This window comes from Desmodus rotundus, chromosome 2 (assembly GCF_022682495.2).
Source record: "Desmodus rotundus isolate HL8 chromosome 2, HLdesRot8A.1, whole genome shotgun sequence".
Classification (NCBI taxonomy): Eukaryota; Metazoa; Chordata; class Mammalia; order Chiroptera; family Phyllostomidae; genus Desmodus; species Desmodus rotundus.
In genome coordinates, this window is record NC_071388.1 from 109,096,665 (window position 1) to 109,113,353 (window position 16,689).

Consider the following 16,689-nt stretch of genomic DNA (forward strand, 5'->3'; position numbering starts at 1 on the left):
GAAACTATGAAGAACTTACTGCAAACTATATACATGAAAAAGGAAATAGAAACTATCAGCAAGAGCCAAGAGGAAATAAAGAATACAATTTCTGAATTGAAGAACACAAAAGCAGCCTAGATGAAGCAGAGGATCGAATCAGCAAGCTGGTGGACAAGGTAGAAAACAACTCCCAGAAAGAGCAAGAAAAGGAAAAAAAGACTCAAAAAGAATGAAGAGAGGTTTAGGGAACAGCAGGATAATGTGAAACATAATAATATCTGTATAATAGGGAGACCAGAAGGGAAAGAATAACAAGGGGTAGAAAACCTGTTTGAAAAAGTAACGATGGGAAACTTCCCTAATTTGATGAGAGAAAAGGACACACAAATCCAGGAAGCACAGAGGGTCCCAGTCTAGAGGAACCCAAAGAGGACTACTCCAAGACACATCACAATTAAAATGATAAAATTCCAAGACAAAGAGAGAATCTTAAAGGCAGCAAGGGAGAAACAAGAAGTAACATACAAGGGAGCCCTGATAAGACTAGCAGCTGACTTCTCAATGGAAACACTACAAGCAAGAAATATTCCAAGTAATGAAAAACAAAGGCTTGCATCTGAGACTACTCTATCCAGCAAGGCTCTCAATTAAAATAGAAGGTGAAATAAGGATTTTCCCAGACAAAAGAAGCCTCAAATAATACAAATCCACCGAACCAGCACCGCAAAATATGCTAAAGGGACTATTTTAAGAAAAGGAAGAAAAAGAGTGAGAGAGAGAGGAACACAGGTACAAGGGGAGTAAAATTGCAATAAATAAGTACTTATCAATAACCTTAAATGTAAATGGATTAAATGCTCCAATCAAAAGACATAGAGTAGCTGAATGGATAAGAAAACATGACAAGTATATATGCTGCCTACAAAATACTCACCTCAGAACAAAAGACCTACACAGACAGAAAGTGAAGTGTTGGGGAAAAAAATATTCCAAGCAACTGGACAGGAAAAAAAAAAAAGCCGGAGTAGCAATACTTATATCAGACAAAATAGACTTCAAAACAAAGGCCATAAAAAGATGTACATGGATATCTAATTGTTCAGCACCATTTGTTGCAAACACTATATTTTCCCTCACTGAATTACCTTGACACTTTGTCAAAAATCAATTTACCATATATGTATATGTTCACTTCTACACTCTATTTTGTTCTATTGATCTACCTGTTCATCTTTATGCCTGTATCATACTGTCTTAATTGCTTAATTGCTATAAGACTCCACTAAGTCGTGAAACCAGATAGTGTCTTGTCTTTTTTCAAAATTTTAGGCCCTTTGCCTTTTTATACAAATTTTATTTTATTTTTTTTACTGGTTTAATAAAGTTTTATTTTTCAAAATGTACAGCTGGTGGGACCTGTTGTTCATGCATCTTCACCAACAGCTGGGGCATCCCCACCTTTGGTGTTTCTGGTGTAAATTACTTGAGCTCTGTGCTTTGAAACTAGTTTAGTAAGTCCTTTACTAAGGAGCTCCTGAAGGGCTGCCCTAACCAAGGAACTGAAGATCTTCAGTCGCTCAGAGACAACAGCTGGGGTTATAAGCTTGTAGTAAGGGACTTCCTTACAGAGTTTATCGTATGTTGCTTTGTCAAACAAGACTGGGTTATTGAGCTTGTCTCGAACTTTGCCTTTGGACCACTTCTTCTTTTTGGCCTTGCCCCCAGATTTGTTCACTGGGTCTTTGTCTTTCTTGGCAGACTTCCCAGCATCTTTCTTCTTCTTGTCATCCTTGGGCGGCATTGTGGACCTTGAGGAGCACTGGATCTCACTGCTACCTGAGAAAATGTTGGACGAACAGGACTTTATACAAATTTTAGAATCTGCTTGTGAATGTATATGAAAAAAATGCTTCCTAAGATTTTGATTGGAACTGAGCAGACTCTACAGAACAATTTGGGGAGAAGAGGCATCTTGGTATTGTCTTCTGATCCATTAGAATAGTATTTCTCTCCATTTATTTAGGTCTTTATTAATTTGTCTAAACAATATTTGGTATTTTCAGTGTACAGGTATTGAACATATTTTGTTAAACTTATGCATACTTATTTCATGTACTTAAAATGCTACTGTAAATGGCACTTTAATGATTTCAACTTAACAACTGTTCGTTGCTAGTGTATAGAAATACAATTGATTTTTTATTTTGAGACATCATTGCTTTTTTTCAGTTTTATTGAGATATAATTGACATATAACATTGTATTACATTTATGTGTTGTGTTGTGACCATTCAAGGCCTGGAAGGTCCATGGCATTTGGGCAAACAGAAAATATTCATGGAACTGTTGGGATGTCTGACATGCCTTTATTCAAGGGTGGGTGAGCCATGCATGCTACAAGCTGTGTGTCCCCCTACATGTCTCTGTGTGGCACATGTTGTGGCCCGCGCTCCCCAGCGTGGTACTTGTCATGGGATCCAGCAGTGATTCCCTACCTGCTTAAATACTAGAGGAAAACAAAGCCAGAAATATGCCAGAAAACTATATAACATAACATAATTCTGCACATGCGAGCCCAGTTCATGTTATGGGAATAGTTTATTGGGCCAGTCCCAAGGCTATGAGAACACTACTTAACAGGCCCCTGCAAGGCTATGGGAACACTGCTTCCCTTTGTTACCCAGACACCTGGGTGAGGAAGCCAGCCTGCCTCTACTTACCCTACAGGTGTACAACATAATTTTTTAAAAGTTTTTATTGTTATTCAATAACAGTTGTCTGCATTTTCTCCCCATCCCTCCACCCCACACCAGCCAAACCAATCTCCCTCTCCCACCTCCAGTCTCCCCCTTGATTTTGTCCATGTGTCCTTTATAGTAGCTACTGTAAACCCTTCTCCCCACTATCCCCTCCCCACTCCACTCTGGCTATTGTTAGATTGTTCTTAATTTCAATGTCTCTGGTTATATTTTGTTTCCTTTTTTCTTCTGTTGATTATGTTCCAGTTAAAGGTGAGATCATATGGTATTTGTCCCTCACTGTCTGGCTTATTTCAGTTAGCATAAAGCTTTCCAGTTCCATCCATGCTGTTGCAAAGGGTATAAGCTCCTTCTTTCTCTCTGCTGTGTAGAATTCTATTTGTGTAAATATACCATAGTTTTTGGATCCACTCGTTTGCTGATGGGCACTTAGGTTGCTTCCAGTACTTGGCTATTGTAAATTGTGCTGCTATGAACATTGGGGTGTACAGGTTCTTTTGGATTGGTGTTTCAGGGTTCTTAGGGTATAATCCCAGCAGCGGAATTGGGGGTCAAAGGGCAGTTCCATTTTTAGTTTTCTGAGGAAATTCCATACTGTTTTCCACAGTGGCCTCACCAGTCTGCATTCCCACCAACAGTGCACTAGGGTTCCCTTTTCTCCGCAACCTCTGCAACATTTGTTTGTTGATTTGTTTATGTTGGCCACTCTGACTGGTGTGAGATGGTACCTCATTGTGGTTTTAATTTGCATCTATCTGATGGCTAGTGATGCTGAGCATCTTTTCATATCTCTCTGGGCCCTCTGTATATCTTCCTTGGAGAAGTGTCTGTTCAAGTCCTTTGCCCATTTTTTAATTGGGTTGTTTGTCTTCCTGGAGTGGAGTCGTGTGAGTTCTTTATATATTTTGGAGATCAGACCCTTGTCTGAGGTATCATTGGCAAATATGTTTTCCCATACCGTTGGTTCTCTTTTTATTGTAATGCTGTTTTCTTTAGCCATGCAGAAGCTTTTTATTTTGATGACGTCCCATTTCTTTATTCTTTCTTTATGTCCCTTGCTTTAGGGAACATGTCTGTGAGGATGTTGCTTTGTGGAATGTCTGAGATTTTCCTGCCAATGTTTTCCTCTAGGACTTTGATGGTGTTACGACTTATATTTAAGTCTTTTATCCATCTTGAATTTATTTTTGTGTATGGCGTAAGTTGGTGATCGAGTTTCATTTTTTTGCACGTAGCTGTCCAGATCTCCCAACATCATCTGTTGAAGAGGCTATTTTTTCTCCTTTTTATGCTCCTGCCTCCTTTGTCAAATATTAACTGACCGTAGAGACTTGAGTTTATTTCTGGGCTCTCTGCTCTGTTCCATTGGTCTATGGGCCTGTTTTTATGCCAGTACCAGGCTGTTTTGATGACAGTGGCCTTGTAATACAGTTTGATATCAGGTATTGTGGCCCCTCCTGCTTTGTTCTTCTTTCTCAAAATTGCTGCAGCTATTCGCGGTCGTTTATGGTTCCATATAAATTTCTGAAATGTTTGTTCTATATCTGTGAAATATGTCATGGGTACTCTAATAGGGATTGCATTGAATCTATAAATTGCTTTGGGTAGTATGGCCATTTTGATGACGTTCATTTTTCCAATCCATGAGTATGGTACATGCTTCCATTTGTTTGTGTCTTCCTTAATTTCTTTCTTCAGTGTTGTGTAGTTTTCTGAGTACAGGTCTTTTACCTCTTTGGTTAGGTTTATTCCTAGGTGCTTTATTTTTCGTGTTGCTGTATCAAATGGGATCTTTTTTTCTGATTTCTGTTTCTGCAGTTTCATTGGTGGTATAAAGGGATGCCTTGGATTTTTGAGTATTGACTTTGTATCCAGCTGTTTTGCCAGATTCGTTTATTAGGTCAAGTGGTTTTTTGGTGGAGTCTATAGGATTTTCCATGTACACTATCATGTCATCTGCAAACAGTGACAGTTTCATTTCTTCCTTTCCAATTTGGATGCCTTTTATTTCTTGTTCTTGTCTGATTGCTGTGGCTAGGACTTCCAATACTATGTTGAATAGGAGTGGTGAGAGAGGGCATCCTTGTCTTGTTCCTGATCTTAGTGGGAAAGCTCTAAGTTTTTCTCCATTGAGTATGATGTTGGCTGTAGGTCTCTCGTATGATGTTGAGGAATTCTCCCTCTATTCCCACTTTGCTGAGTGTTTTTATCAGAAATGGGTGCTGTATCTTATCAAATGCTTTTCCCGCATCTATTGATATGATCATGTGATTTTTGTCTTTGCTGTTGTTTATGTGAGGTATTGTGTTTATGGATTTGCGAATATTGTACCATCCTTGCATCCCTGGGATGAATCCCACTTGGTCATGGTGGATGATCTTCTTAATGTATTGCTGGATGCGGTTTGCCTATATTTTGTCGAGGATTTTAGCGTCTATGTTCATCAGCGATATTGGCCTGAAGTTTTCTTTCCTCGTTGTGTCTTTATCTGGTTTTGGGATTAGGATGATGCTGGCTTCATCAAAAGAGTTTGGGAGTCTTCCATCAGTTTGGATTTTTTTGAGTAGTCTGTGAAGGATAGGGGTTAGCTCTTCCTTAAATGCTTTGTAGAATTCTCCTGTGAAACCATGTGGTTCAGGGCTTTTGTGTGTTGGGAGTTTTTTGATGACTGCTTCAATTTCATCTGCTGTTATTGGTCTGTTCAGATTTTCTGCTTCTTCTTCATTCAGTTTTGGAAGATTATATTTTTCTAGAAATGTGTCCATATCACCTAGGTTTTCAAATTTCTTGGCATACAGTTCTTTGTAGTAATTTCTTACAATCCTTTGTATTTCTGTGGTATCAGTTGTAATCTCTCCTCTTTCATTTCTAATTGTGTTTATTTGGATCCTCTCTCTTTTCTTCTTGATGAGAGTATTTAAAGGCTTGTCAATTCTGTTTATCTTTTCAAAGAACCAGCTCCTGGATTCATTGATCCTTAGAATTGTGCTTTTAGTCTCTATGTCATTTAACTCTGCTCTGATCTTGGTTATTTCCTTCCTTCTGCTTGCTCTGGGCTGTCTTTGTTGTTGTTCCTCCACTTCGTGTAGGCGTAGGGTTAGGTTGTTTGTTTGAAGTGTTTGCATCTTTTTAAGGTAGGCCTGTATTGCTATGAACTTCCCTCTCAGGACTGCCTTTGCTGTGTCCCATAGGTTTGGGGTTGTTGTGAGTTCATTTTCATTTGTTTCCAGAAAGTTTTTGATTTCTTCCCCAATCTCATTCTTGACCTATCATTGTTTAGTAGCATGCTATTCAGTCTCCATGATTTTGAGTGTTTTGGGTTGTTTCCCTTGGGGTTGGTTTCTAGTTTCAGTCCCTTGTGGTCAGAGAAAATGCTTGATATGATTTCAATTTTCTTGAAATTGTTGAGGCTTGTTTTTTGTCCTATCATGTGGTCTATCTTTGAAAATGTTCCATGTACACTTGAAAAGAATATGTATTTTGCTTCTTTGGGATGAAAAGCTCTATATTTATCAGTGAAGTCCATTTCATCTGGGGTATTGTTCAGTGACCCAATATCTTTGTTGGTAGTTTGTTTGGAAGAATGTCCATTTTTGACAGTGGGGTGTTAAAGTCCCCTACTATAATTGTGTTGCTGTCAATATCTTTCTTGAAGTCCTCCAAGATTTTCTTAATGTATTTGGGTGCTCCTATGTTGGGTGCATATATATTTACAATGTTTATGTCTTCTTGGTGGATTCTTCCTTTGAGTATTATGAAGTGACCTTCTGGGTCTGTCTTTATGGCCCTTCTTTGGAAGCCTATTTTGTCTGATATGAGTATTGCTACCCCGGCTTTTTTTTCCTGTCCATTTGCTTGGAATATTTGTTTCCAGCTCTTCACTTTCAGTGTGCGTAGGTCTTTTGTCCTGAGGTGAGTATCTTGTAGGCAGCCTATATACTTGTCATGTTTTCTTATCCGTTCAGCTACCCTATGTCTTTTGATTGGAGCATTTAATCCATTTACGTTTAAGGTTATTATCGATAGGTAGCTATTCATTGCCAATTTTTTGTACCTGTGTTTTTCTCTCTCTCTCTCCTTTCATTCCTTTCCTTACAGCAGCCCCTTTAGCATCTCTTGCAGAGCTGGTTTGGTGGAGGTGTATTCTTTTAGACTTCTTTTGTCTGGGAAACTCTTTATTTGGCCTTCTATCTTGGTCAAGAGCCTTGCTGGGTAAAGTAGCCTTGATTTCAGGCCTCTGGTTCTCATTACTTGGAATATTTTTTGCCATTCTCTTCTGGCTTGGAGCGTTTCCATTGAGAAGTCAGTTGCTAACCTTATTGGGGCTCCCTTGTATGTTACTTCCTGTTTCTCCCTTGCTGCCTTTAAGATCCTCTCTTTGTCTTGGAATTTTGCCATTTAAATTATGATGTGTCTTGCAGTGGGCCTATTTGGGTTCCTCTTGCCTGGGACTCTCTGTGTTTCCTGCATTTGGGTGACTTTTTCTCTCATCAGATTAGGGAAGTTTTCCATCATTACTTTTTCAAACAGGTTTTCTATCCCTTGCTCTTCTTCTTCTCCTTCTGGTATTCCTATTATACGCATATTGTTACGTTTCATATTGTCCTGCATTTCCCTGAACCCCTCTTCATTCTTTCTGAGCCTCTTTCTTTTCTTGCTCTTTGTGGTTTTTTTCTACCTTGTCCTCCAGTTCGCTGATCCAGTCCTCTGCTTCATCGAGTCTGCTTTTGATTCCTTCTACTGTGTTCTTCAATTCAGAAATTGTATTCTTTATTTCCTCTTGGCCCTTGTTGATAGTTTTTATTTCATTTTTCATGTTGATATATTTTGCAGTGAGTTCATTGTAGTGTCCCTGTAGTTTTTGGTAATTCTCTGTGATCTCATGAATCTTCTTTATAACCAATTCCTTGAACTCAGTATCTGATAGTTGACTTGCCTCCTTTTCATTTAGTATTGTTTCTGAGACTTCCCCCTTTCCTTTCATTTGGGGATTGTTTCTTTGTCTTTCCATTGTTTGTGAGACTCGTCCTGTTAACCTCTCCTTCTCTAAATTTCTCTGTTTTGATCCCCTGGTTTTTTTGTGTAAACTTCTGTGATAGAATACCTGTGAGATTTAGTGGTACAGTCTCTGTGATCTCCTGATCTTACTGATTTTGGGCTGTGGTTTATGTTGGCTCTGTGTATGTCTTTTTTTTTTTTTTTTGGTTCTTTTTGTGTCTTTCTTTGGTGGGTCTTTCCCATCAGCTGGGTATCTGAGGGTCAGTCTGTCCCCCACCTCTTGTTTTCTGTTGTGCAGTTGTGGACAGGTTGTGTTGGATCTGGTTCTTCCATGTGTACAAGGTTTTGAGGCTTTTCTCTTGCTCTTGTTCAGTTGTTTTTTCTTAGTAATTTCTTCATTATTTATTTGTATTTTCAGATAGGTCCTGGGTTGACTTAGTGTGACTTCCACTCCCTCCTTCACCTTCTTCTGTTCTTATCTGTTGGTGTTTCCTTTGTTGGTGAGTTTCCTCTTCCAGGAGGTATCCTGGTGTTCCCAACTTCTACCCACTCTTTTTTATGGTAGGCCTCCTCTGGGCTATGGGTGTGCATGCAGAGCCTTCCTTGATTCTCACTCTCCCTGGTGCCTGTGTTCTCAGTTCCCTCCAAGATGAGGTGTGGACAGTCCCGGGTCGATATATACAGTCCCCGGGGTTGCGCACACTCCCCAATATAATGATTTTGTAGTAGGTAGTTAGGTAAGCATGAACCTAGTAAGAACAATAGGCCAGGTGCAGAGAGTTACCAGGGTGGAGAGCTCTGGATGCCTATCAATGGGCAAAACTATAAGCCCTTACATGACCACTCCTAAACATAAACTACTAGAGATGACATCGAGGACTCAGCTGTGTTTAAGCTCCAAGCCCAGAGAAGCAGTAAAATCAGAGCAATACCATGGTCTGCCTCAGGACCAGCTGCATTGACTAATGACCCCCTTTTTCTGGGCTGACCAATCAGTGGAGACCAAAACCCTGAGGGGGGCACCCCTGGAAAGCTGGAGATCCTCCCCTGAGACCTCCAGATAAAAGCCCTTAAGACAGGGATCCCTGTGTGCTCACTCTCTCTTTTTCTGGAGCATGTGTGAACCTTTCCTCCCTCTTTCATCTCTCAAGGTGTCTCTCCCTCTCCCTCTCCCTTAAACACCAAGGACCCTACTTTTGCCTCTGTGACTCATTTCCAGGGCCCATTTTTTCTATGGCTCACTTCTTCTATCTCTGTGACTTTCTAAATAGACTTTCTCTTACAGTTTGAGTCTTGGCTCTGGATTCTTTCTTAGGCAGAACTCAAATACCAAGTTTCCTGAACTGAGTTCTAACACCTGGTGCCATTTTGGCACTAACAATTTGATATGTATGTCATATAGTTAATATTCATCACCTCACATAGTAACAATTTTTTTCCTTGTGATGAGAACTTTTAAGATCTGATCTCTTTGCAATGTTCATATATACACATACTGAATATATTTCACATATATTCTTAAATATAGTTACCATGCTGTACATTTCATCCCCATGATTTATTTATCTTACAACTGAAAGTTTATACCTTTTGACCACCTTCAGCCATTTCCCCATTCCCCACTCCCTGCCTCTGTAGCCATCAGTGTATTTTCTGTATCTATGAACTCAGCATTTTTTCCTTCACTCAAGGGCATTTTTTTATTGCTTTCAGAGAGAGAGAAAGGAAAAGAGGAAGAGAGAGAAAGACAAACATCAATCAGTTGCCCTTGTGAACATGCCCCAACTGGGGACTGAACCCCAAACCTGGGTATATGCCCTGACTGGGAATTGAACCCAAGACTTTTGGTCTACAGGACAACACTCCAACCAACGGAACCACATGGGCCAAGCTCAGGGGTTTTTTTTAGATTTCACATATAAGTGAAATCATACAGTATTTGTCTTGAATGTTTTCTTGATTCTACCAACGTGTGCTAGGGTGACCAACCATTCTGGTTCATCTAGGACTATCCTTTTTCAGCACTAAAATTCTTACATCTGGTAAACTCTTCCTTGGGGTGAGAAAACTACTTTCCAGTGATGGGTACAGAAAGTTAGGGGAAGGGTAAAAAACTTAAAGGTGGCCCCCCAAAATAGGGGCTGAAAACAACACTGGTATTAACTTCCTGCCAAGATGGAGGTATAGGTAGATACACTGTGCCTCCTCACATAACCACAATAAGGACAACAACAAACAAAAAATAAACAGAATTGCCAGAAGATCAAACTGTATGGAAGTCTGACAACCAAGGAGTTAAAGAAGAAACATTCATCCAGACCAGTAGGAGGGGCAGAGATGAGCAGCCAGGCAGAGGGGACTTGCAGCAAGGCAGCAGCTCATGAACCGTGCGGTCCCACTTCTTTTGTGTTGGGATAATCCAGGAGGAACAACTGGGGAGTGAGACAGACCATGCAACCCAGGGTTCCAATGCAGGGAAATAAAGCCTCAAAACCTCTGACTGCAAAAGTCTGTGGAGGTTGTGGTAGTGGGGGGAACTCCCAGCCTCACAGGAGAGTTTGTTGGAGAGACCCATAGGGTCCTAGGATGTACACAAACCCACCCACCTGGGAATCAGCACCAGGAGAGCCCAATTTGCTTGTGGCTAGTGGAGGAAGTTACTGAAAGCTGGTCAAAAGCCCAGCAAGTGGCATTGTTCCCTTTTGGACCCCTCCTCCACATACAGCACCACAACACAACAAAGTGCGTTGTCTTGCCCTGGCAAATACCTATGGTTCTGCCCTTTTCTACATAATGGGTGAGCTGAGAAAAAAAAGTGGCCCAAATGAAAGAACAGATCAAAACTCCAAAAAATAAAAAAATACAGCAAAGAGATGAAGAGATAGCCAACCTATCAGATGTACAATTCAAAACACTGGTAATCAGGATGCTCAAAGAAATGGTTGAGTATGGTCACCAAACAGAGGAAAGAGTGAAGGCTATGAAAAGTGAATTAAAAGAAAATGCAGTGAACCAACACTGACGGGAAGGAAACTGGGACTCAAATTAACAGTTTGGAGCAGAAGGAAGAAATAAACATTCAATCAGAACAGAATGAAGAAACAAGAATTCAAAAATATGAGGAGAGGCTTAGGAACCTACAGGACAACTTTAAATCTTTCAACATCTGAATCATAGGGGTGCCAGAAGGAGAAGAGGAATAGCAAGACATTGTAAACTTATTTGAAATAATAGTGAAAGAAAACTTCCCTAATTTGGCAAAGAAATAGACACACAAGTCCAGGAAGCTCAGAGAGTCCCAAAGAAGTTGGACCCAAGGAAGCACACATCAAGGCACATCATCATTACATTACCCAAGATTAAAAATGAGAGATTCTTAAAAGCAGCAAGAGAAAAGGAGACAGTTATCTACAAAGGAGTTCCCATAAGACTGTCAGTTGATTTCTCAAAAGAAACCTTGCAGGCAAGAAGAGGCTGGAAAGAAATATTCAAAGTCATGAAAGTCAAGGACCTACATCCAAGATTACTGTATCTAGCAAAGCTATCATTTAGAATGGAAGGGCAGATAAAGTGCTTCCCAGATAAGGTCAAGTTAAAGGAATTCATCATCAGCAAGCCCTTATTATATGAAATGTTAAAGGGACTTATCTAAGGAAAAGAAGAAGATCAAAAATTATGAACCGTAAAATGACAGCAAACTCACAACTAGCAACAACCGAACCTAAAAAAAACAAAAACAAACCCCAAAACTAAGGAAACAACTAGAACAGGAAGAGAATCACAGAAATGGAGATCACATGGAGGGTTATTAGCGGGGAGAGGGAGGGGGGAAATGTGGGAAAAGATACAGGGAATAAAATGCATAAATGGTAGGTACAAAATAGACAGGGGGAGGGATTAAGAATAGTATAGGAAATGTAGAAGCCAAAGAACTTATAAGTATGACCCATGGTATAAACTAAGGTGGGGGAATGAGGGTGGGAGGGTGGAATTGTGGGTGTGAGGGGCAGCAAAAGGGAATAAAGGGGGGGTGGAAATGGGACAACTGTAATAGCATAATCAATAAAGTATATTTTTTAAAAAAGAAAACAACACTGGTATTAATGCCAAATGGACATGGGACTTATTGTCTAGTCTGTGTTGTTGATGATGATAACCATGATTTGCAGTTGACAATAATGGCTCATTCATCATCGTACCACTTGTAGTGATGTGATTAACTGTACTGTATTTGGAGCATGAATATCCAGTTTGTCTGTGGATTAGCTGTTGAGCTTTGTATTGAGACAATGCTAGTTTCATTTTTAACATGGTGAATTTTGTGGCCATCTTTTTTTTGAAGTTCATATAATGGATATGATAATGATTACAATACCAATTCCAGAATGAACCAGAGATCATGGTCATTTAGAAGCCTAAATAACTGTCTGATTTTAATGACAGCTAGAATGACACACACAACTGGGTTAGGGAGGTAAAAAATCAAAAGGAGAATACTGAACAACATGCAGAAAAGAATTTGGGATTGGGCATGGGGGAGAAAGGAATGTGAAAGCACATGTAGAAACTAATTCTCACAAGTCCCCAGTGAGACAGGCAAGTACTTCTAAATTCATCAAAAGGGTTTTTTTTTGTCTCCCCAAAAGACAACAATTTGCAGTTGAAAATAGTGGCCATCAATTTAAAAAAAAGAAAAGAAAGAAAAAGGAGGAAGAAGAAAGAAAATAGTGGCCACTGAATTAGCTTAGGCATATACGAATAAGCCTATTGCTCTTTTGATTTTTCTCTGAAACTGAGTAAACTTAAATTTCTATTCAAAAGATGTAACTGAATTATCCTGTGGATGAACAAAAGGCAAATTTTGATAATAATTTGTTGGCCCTTTACAGTGTAGTGCTGATTCTGTCATATCCTACCAATGATCACACTCTCTAAAGTATACCAAGTGCTGAGCCAAATCATGGCAATAAAAAAAATGTTCACCTACTTTAATTTGAAAAATGGAATTTCAGATTGTCTTTTGATTTCTATGAAGATTTTAATGAGACTTCAGGGAAAATAAAACAAAGGAATGTTAATTCTATTTTGTCCATATACAAAGGAGACTTTGCTCATCTGTCTGCATACTTAGCAGACAGTGCAGTTGTAAAGTTTTGCAAATGACATTTAGTCTATGTCTTTTTCCAAAGAAAATGAAAAGAGCTTACCTGCTAAATGTTCTGCATGCCTGTGCACAACATGGCTAACAGAGTGTGGTTGGCTTCCTGCAATACTGAAGCTTTCATAATGAAAGGTTGCGTTACTTTTCAATTTTCTCCAGACACACACTTAATGAGTTACTTGACATTCTAGAATTGGAAGGAGATGGTCTCCTTTAGACATGTACCTACAAGATGCCTGTCACTGTTGCAACTCATAGAAAAGATGTTAAAAAGTTAGTCTGCCATAAACCCATATTTTCAAACTGTGGGATGAGAAGAATGTCCTTTTGTAATTTGGAAATATATTGAGAATGAGAATGGAGAAAAGAACTGTATTCAAAGAGAAATTTATAACCTGTTCGTCCAAAATTGTTTGATGATCTTCAAAGAGACCATAAGTGTCCTGAAAAAGGATAAACTGACTGTACCTGAGCTGTTCAATATTATGTATAGATAGTGACAAAAACCCATGTAATGAAAAATAACTCTTTTATGGGGAAATAAAATGCCAGAAAAAGACAATTAATTTACACAAGACTTTCTCATTTCTTTACTAAATCTGGAATGTATTTGTAATCTAACTTGAAGTTCCTAAGTTCAAATATCTCTGGGCATTAAAACTATTGAGAGAGAGAGAGAGAGAGAGAGAGAGAGAGAGAGAGAGAGAGAGAGAGAGAGAGAGAGGTGTTTAACTTATGTGATCCAGTGTACTTCAAAATATTTGAGTAAGAATAATGGATGTTTTATACATGGATACCCTATGTGATGAATTTATAGATGCAAAGGAACAGACTGACAAAAGCTGGTCTACCAAAAACAGCCTGTAGCTACAAAGTGGATGGACTTTTTTGGAGAGCTGGGAACTAGCCCATGTAAGTCTAAAAACCTACTGTTGTTAGTAAGATCCTAAGTATTCCATGCTCAAATGATTTTGTTGAGAGGATTGTTAGTTTTTTGCCATCATATTGAACAGACAGCAGAAATCAGTGCATGTGGGTTTAATAAAAGCAGGGTTACAAGTTGAAGAATTTTATGTTTGCCTGTATTTAGTTTGATCACAACATTAAAAAAGGGTTTCTTAAAGGCTGCAGGCAAGGAAACAGAAAGAGGTAAAATATTGGTCATCATTGCACCCTCCAATTAACAAGAGGGTGCTCAACCTAATTTTCACGGGCTGGGACCAAAATGCAAGCCACAGAAATAGTCATTGAACTATGAGGGCAAGGATTTGCTATGGTTATTGGAATGGCATCTGAAGCCCCAGTCTCTGGAATACAATCCTGTCTTCATTGTGTCCTTTGATGGGAATACTGAGATTCAGAGAAGTGAATAAAATTGACCAGGCTCACACTCATAAGTGTAAAGTCAAGATCTGAATCCATGTTTAAGACAGTCTAAAAGCCTCAACTATGTTATATACTACCTGGTGGGGAGGGAACTCTGGAGTCATTACAAAGGAAGACCCACTTATCTGTTCTTTCCATCAACCTCTAGGTATTGCGCATTTCACAAATGGAAGGTAAGATCCTTCACCAGCTGAGTATGATTTGCTTTATTGTGATACTCACTTTATTATGGTGGTCTGGAACTGAAACCATAGTATCTCTGAGGTATGCCTTTACTCGATTTATTGCAGTGGTCTGGAACTGAACCTGCAATATCTCCAAGTTTAGTAGCCTGATGATGATGGAACAAAACTGTAAGGATTCATTTTGGGTGACACTTTCTTTGGGAAAATGACTGCTCCAATTATCTATCCCATCCTGGGTCAGCCTTCAGATTGGAAGTGGCAGTGTTGCGCCTTCTTTAGCCCTTCTGTTGAGAACTGCAGCATCAGCTCTCACTGAGGACTGTTCATTTATGACAATATCAAACTAAATTCATGCCTAACAGTTGTAGTGAAGACTTGCTAGGAATGTCTTCCTCTTTCATTTTATAATTTGATTAGGCAACAGAGCTGATTAAGTTTGCCTAGAGGTGATGATAATGGGATCTCCATCTGGTTCTTGGTGAAAGGAGACAACTAGTTATGTTCTGAAGTATCAGCAGACCAGGATCAAGACCTATATGTGACATCAGAATTAGAGCTCAGCAGATATTTACCAAGCAATCAACATGTGCCAAATGGATACGTAGGTAAACACAGCTTGCCTCTTTGCGAAACCACAGCAAAAATTACAACTAGATTACAAAACAAGTATCACCCAGAATCATCAGAAAATCGAGATTTTGGAAGTCAGACAACCAAGGAGTGAAAGAAGCCACAATCATCTAGATGGGTAGGAGGGGCAGAGACACAGAGAGGTGCGGAGACACACAGAGATGCAAATGGAAAGCCCTGCACCCATGTGTGATGGATAAAAATTGGGAAGGATACCTCAGAAATGAGGGATCCCAGCCCCACAACCAGATCACCCAGCCCAGGGTTCCAGCAATAGGAAAATAAGTCCCCATAACTTCTGGCTATAAAAACCAGTGGGTGTTTGTGGGGAACCATTCCCAGCGTGGGATATGTGGCTCAGCCCCCACTCAGAAAAGCCAGTGGGGAGCGAGGTTGGCGGGCAGGACCCACGTCCATGGGTAGGTTCTCCAGTGGGAAATCAGGCCTGCATTGTATCTTGACTGCTATGAGACTTGATCTTGCTAAAACTCCCTCACCCTGAATTGAGGCAGCAAATGTTTACTGAGTATCTTCATCTCCCTAAAGTCTTTGCTAAACCACCCAAGTATGGAGTGTGAGTAGCTTCCCCCTTGAGCTGTAACATCCTTCTCTTTGAAGTAATTAGCAGTGTTCTGTCCTTTGTCCTCCTTAAAAGGTTCACCTGTGGTGAACCTGTGCATAGTAAATGAGGACCATCCTCCATGTAATGTGCCCAGAAAAACAATAAAAGCCTGTCCAGGTGGGGGGTCAGGGGCCCTTTCTCTAACTTGGAGAGCGGCCACGCAGCCCCTTTTTCTCCACAGGATTTCTGTAGTCTATGTGTATGTGTATATTGCAACCACAACAACAGATCCTGCTGGCCGGGATCTGCGTCAGGGGTTCAAGCAGCAGAAGAAACTACAGGGTTCTCAGGGGTCTCCTCTTAAAGGGCCCACAATGGACTTAGGACTTATTCAGACTCACTGCCTCTGGGCTTCAGCACCAAGGCAATAGCTGGGAGGGTACCAGTGGTATACAGGAAGAAATTGAAGTGACTGGCATCAGGGCGAGTGCCAGGAGATAGCTTCCTCCTGGATAACTCCAGAGGCCAGACTGCAGCATTGTCCACTCTCTGAGCTTTCCCCCACACAGAACCACAGAGCGGTGACATGGGTTGCCCCACCCTGGTGATTACCTAAGGCTCAATCCCATCCAACTTACTGGTGTGTGTTTCTATAATAGGCCATGCTGTAACAGGGTGCGGCCAAGGATGGGGGTGGTAAATAGGGATTTGTAATGGGGTCCAGAACTCAGTGTCCAGGAAATATTAGAAATATATATATATATATAGGATGTCCTCTCCCCGACAAGTCTGAGCTGGGGGATGGGACGCATGGAGAAGGGCCATTGAGAGTTGTTTTGGATAGCAACAGTTTTGCAGATAACTTCTAGAACAGTCATTTAACATATCTATAACATTTAACTGGTTTCATAGATATGTTAAACAGCTGTGGCCTTGCTTTGAGCCAGGGGGATGGGAGTGACTTCAACCCATGATGTAACTGGGGGGCAACTCCTCCTGGTTACAGAGCCTGCGTAAGAGCTTGGA

The 16,689-nt window shown here is 40.2% G+C and overlaps 1 pseudogene across 1 annotated transcript; it reads right to left on the reverse strand.

The window, feature by feature from the left end:
- Positions 1-1,356: 1,356 nt before the first annotated feature.
- LOC112313176 (small ribosomal subunit protein eS25 pseudogene) lies at positions 1,357-1,800 on the reverse strand (annotated as a pseudogene). Its single transcript, XR_011650804.1, has one exon. The product of XR_011650804.1 is annotated as a small ribosomal subunit protein eS25 pseudogene (transcript).
- Positions 1,801-16,689: the final 14,889 nt, after the last annotated feature.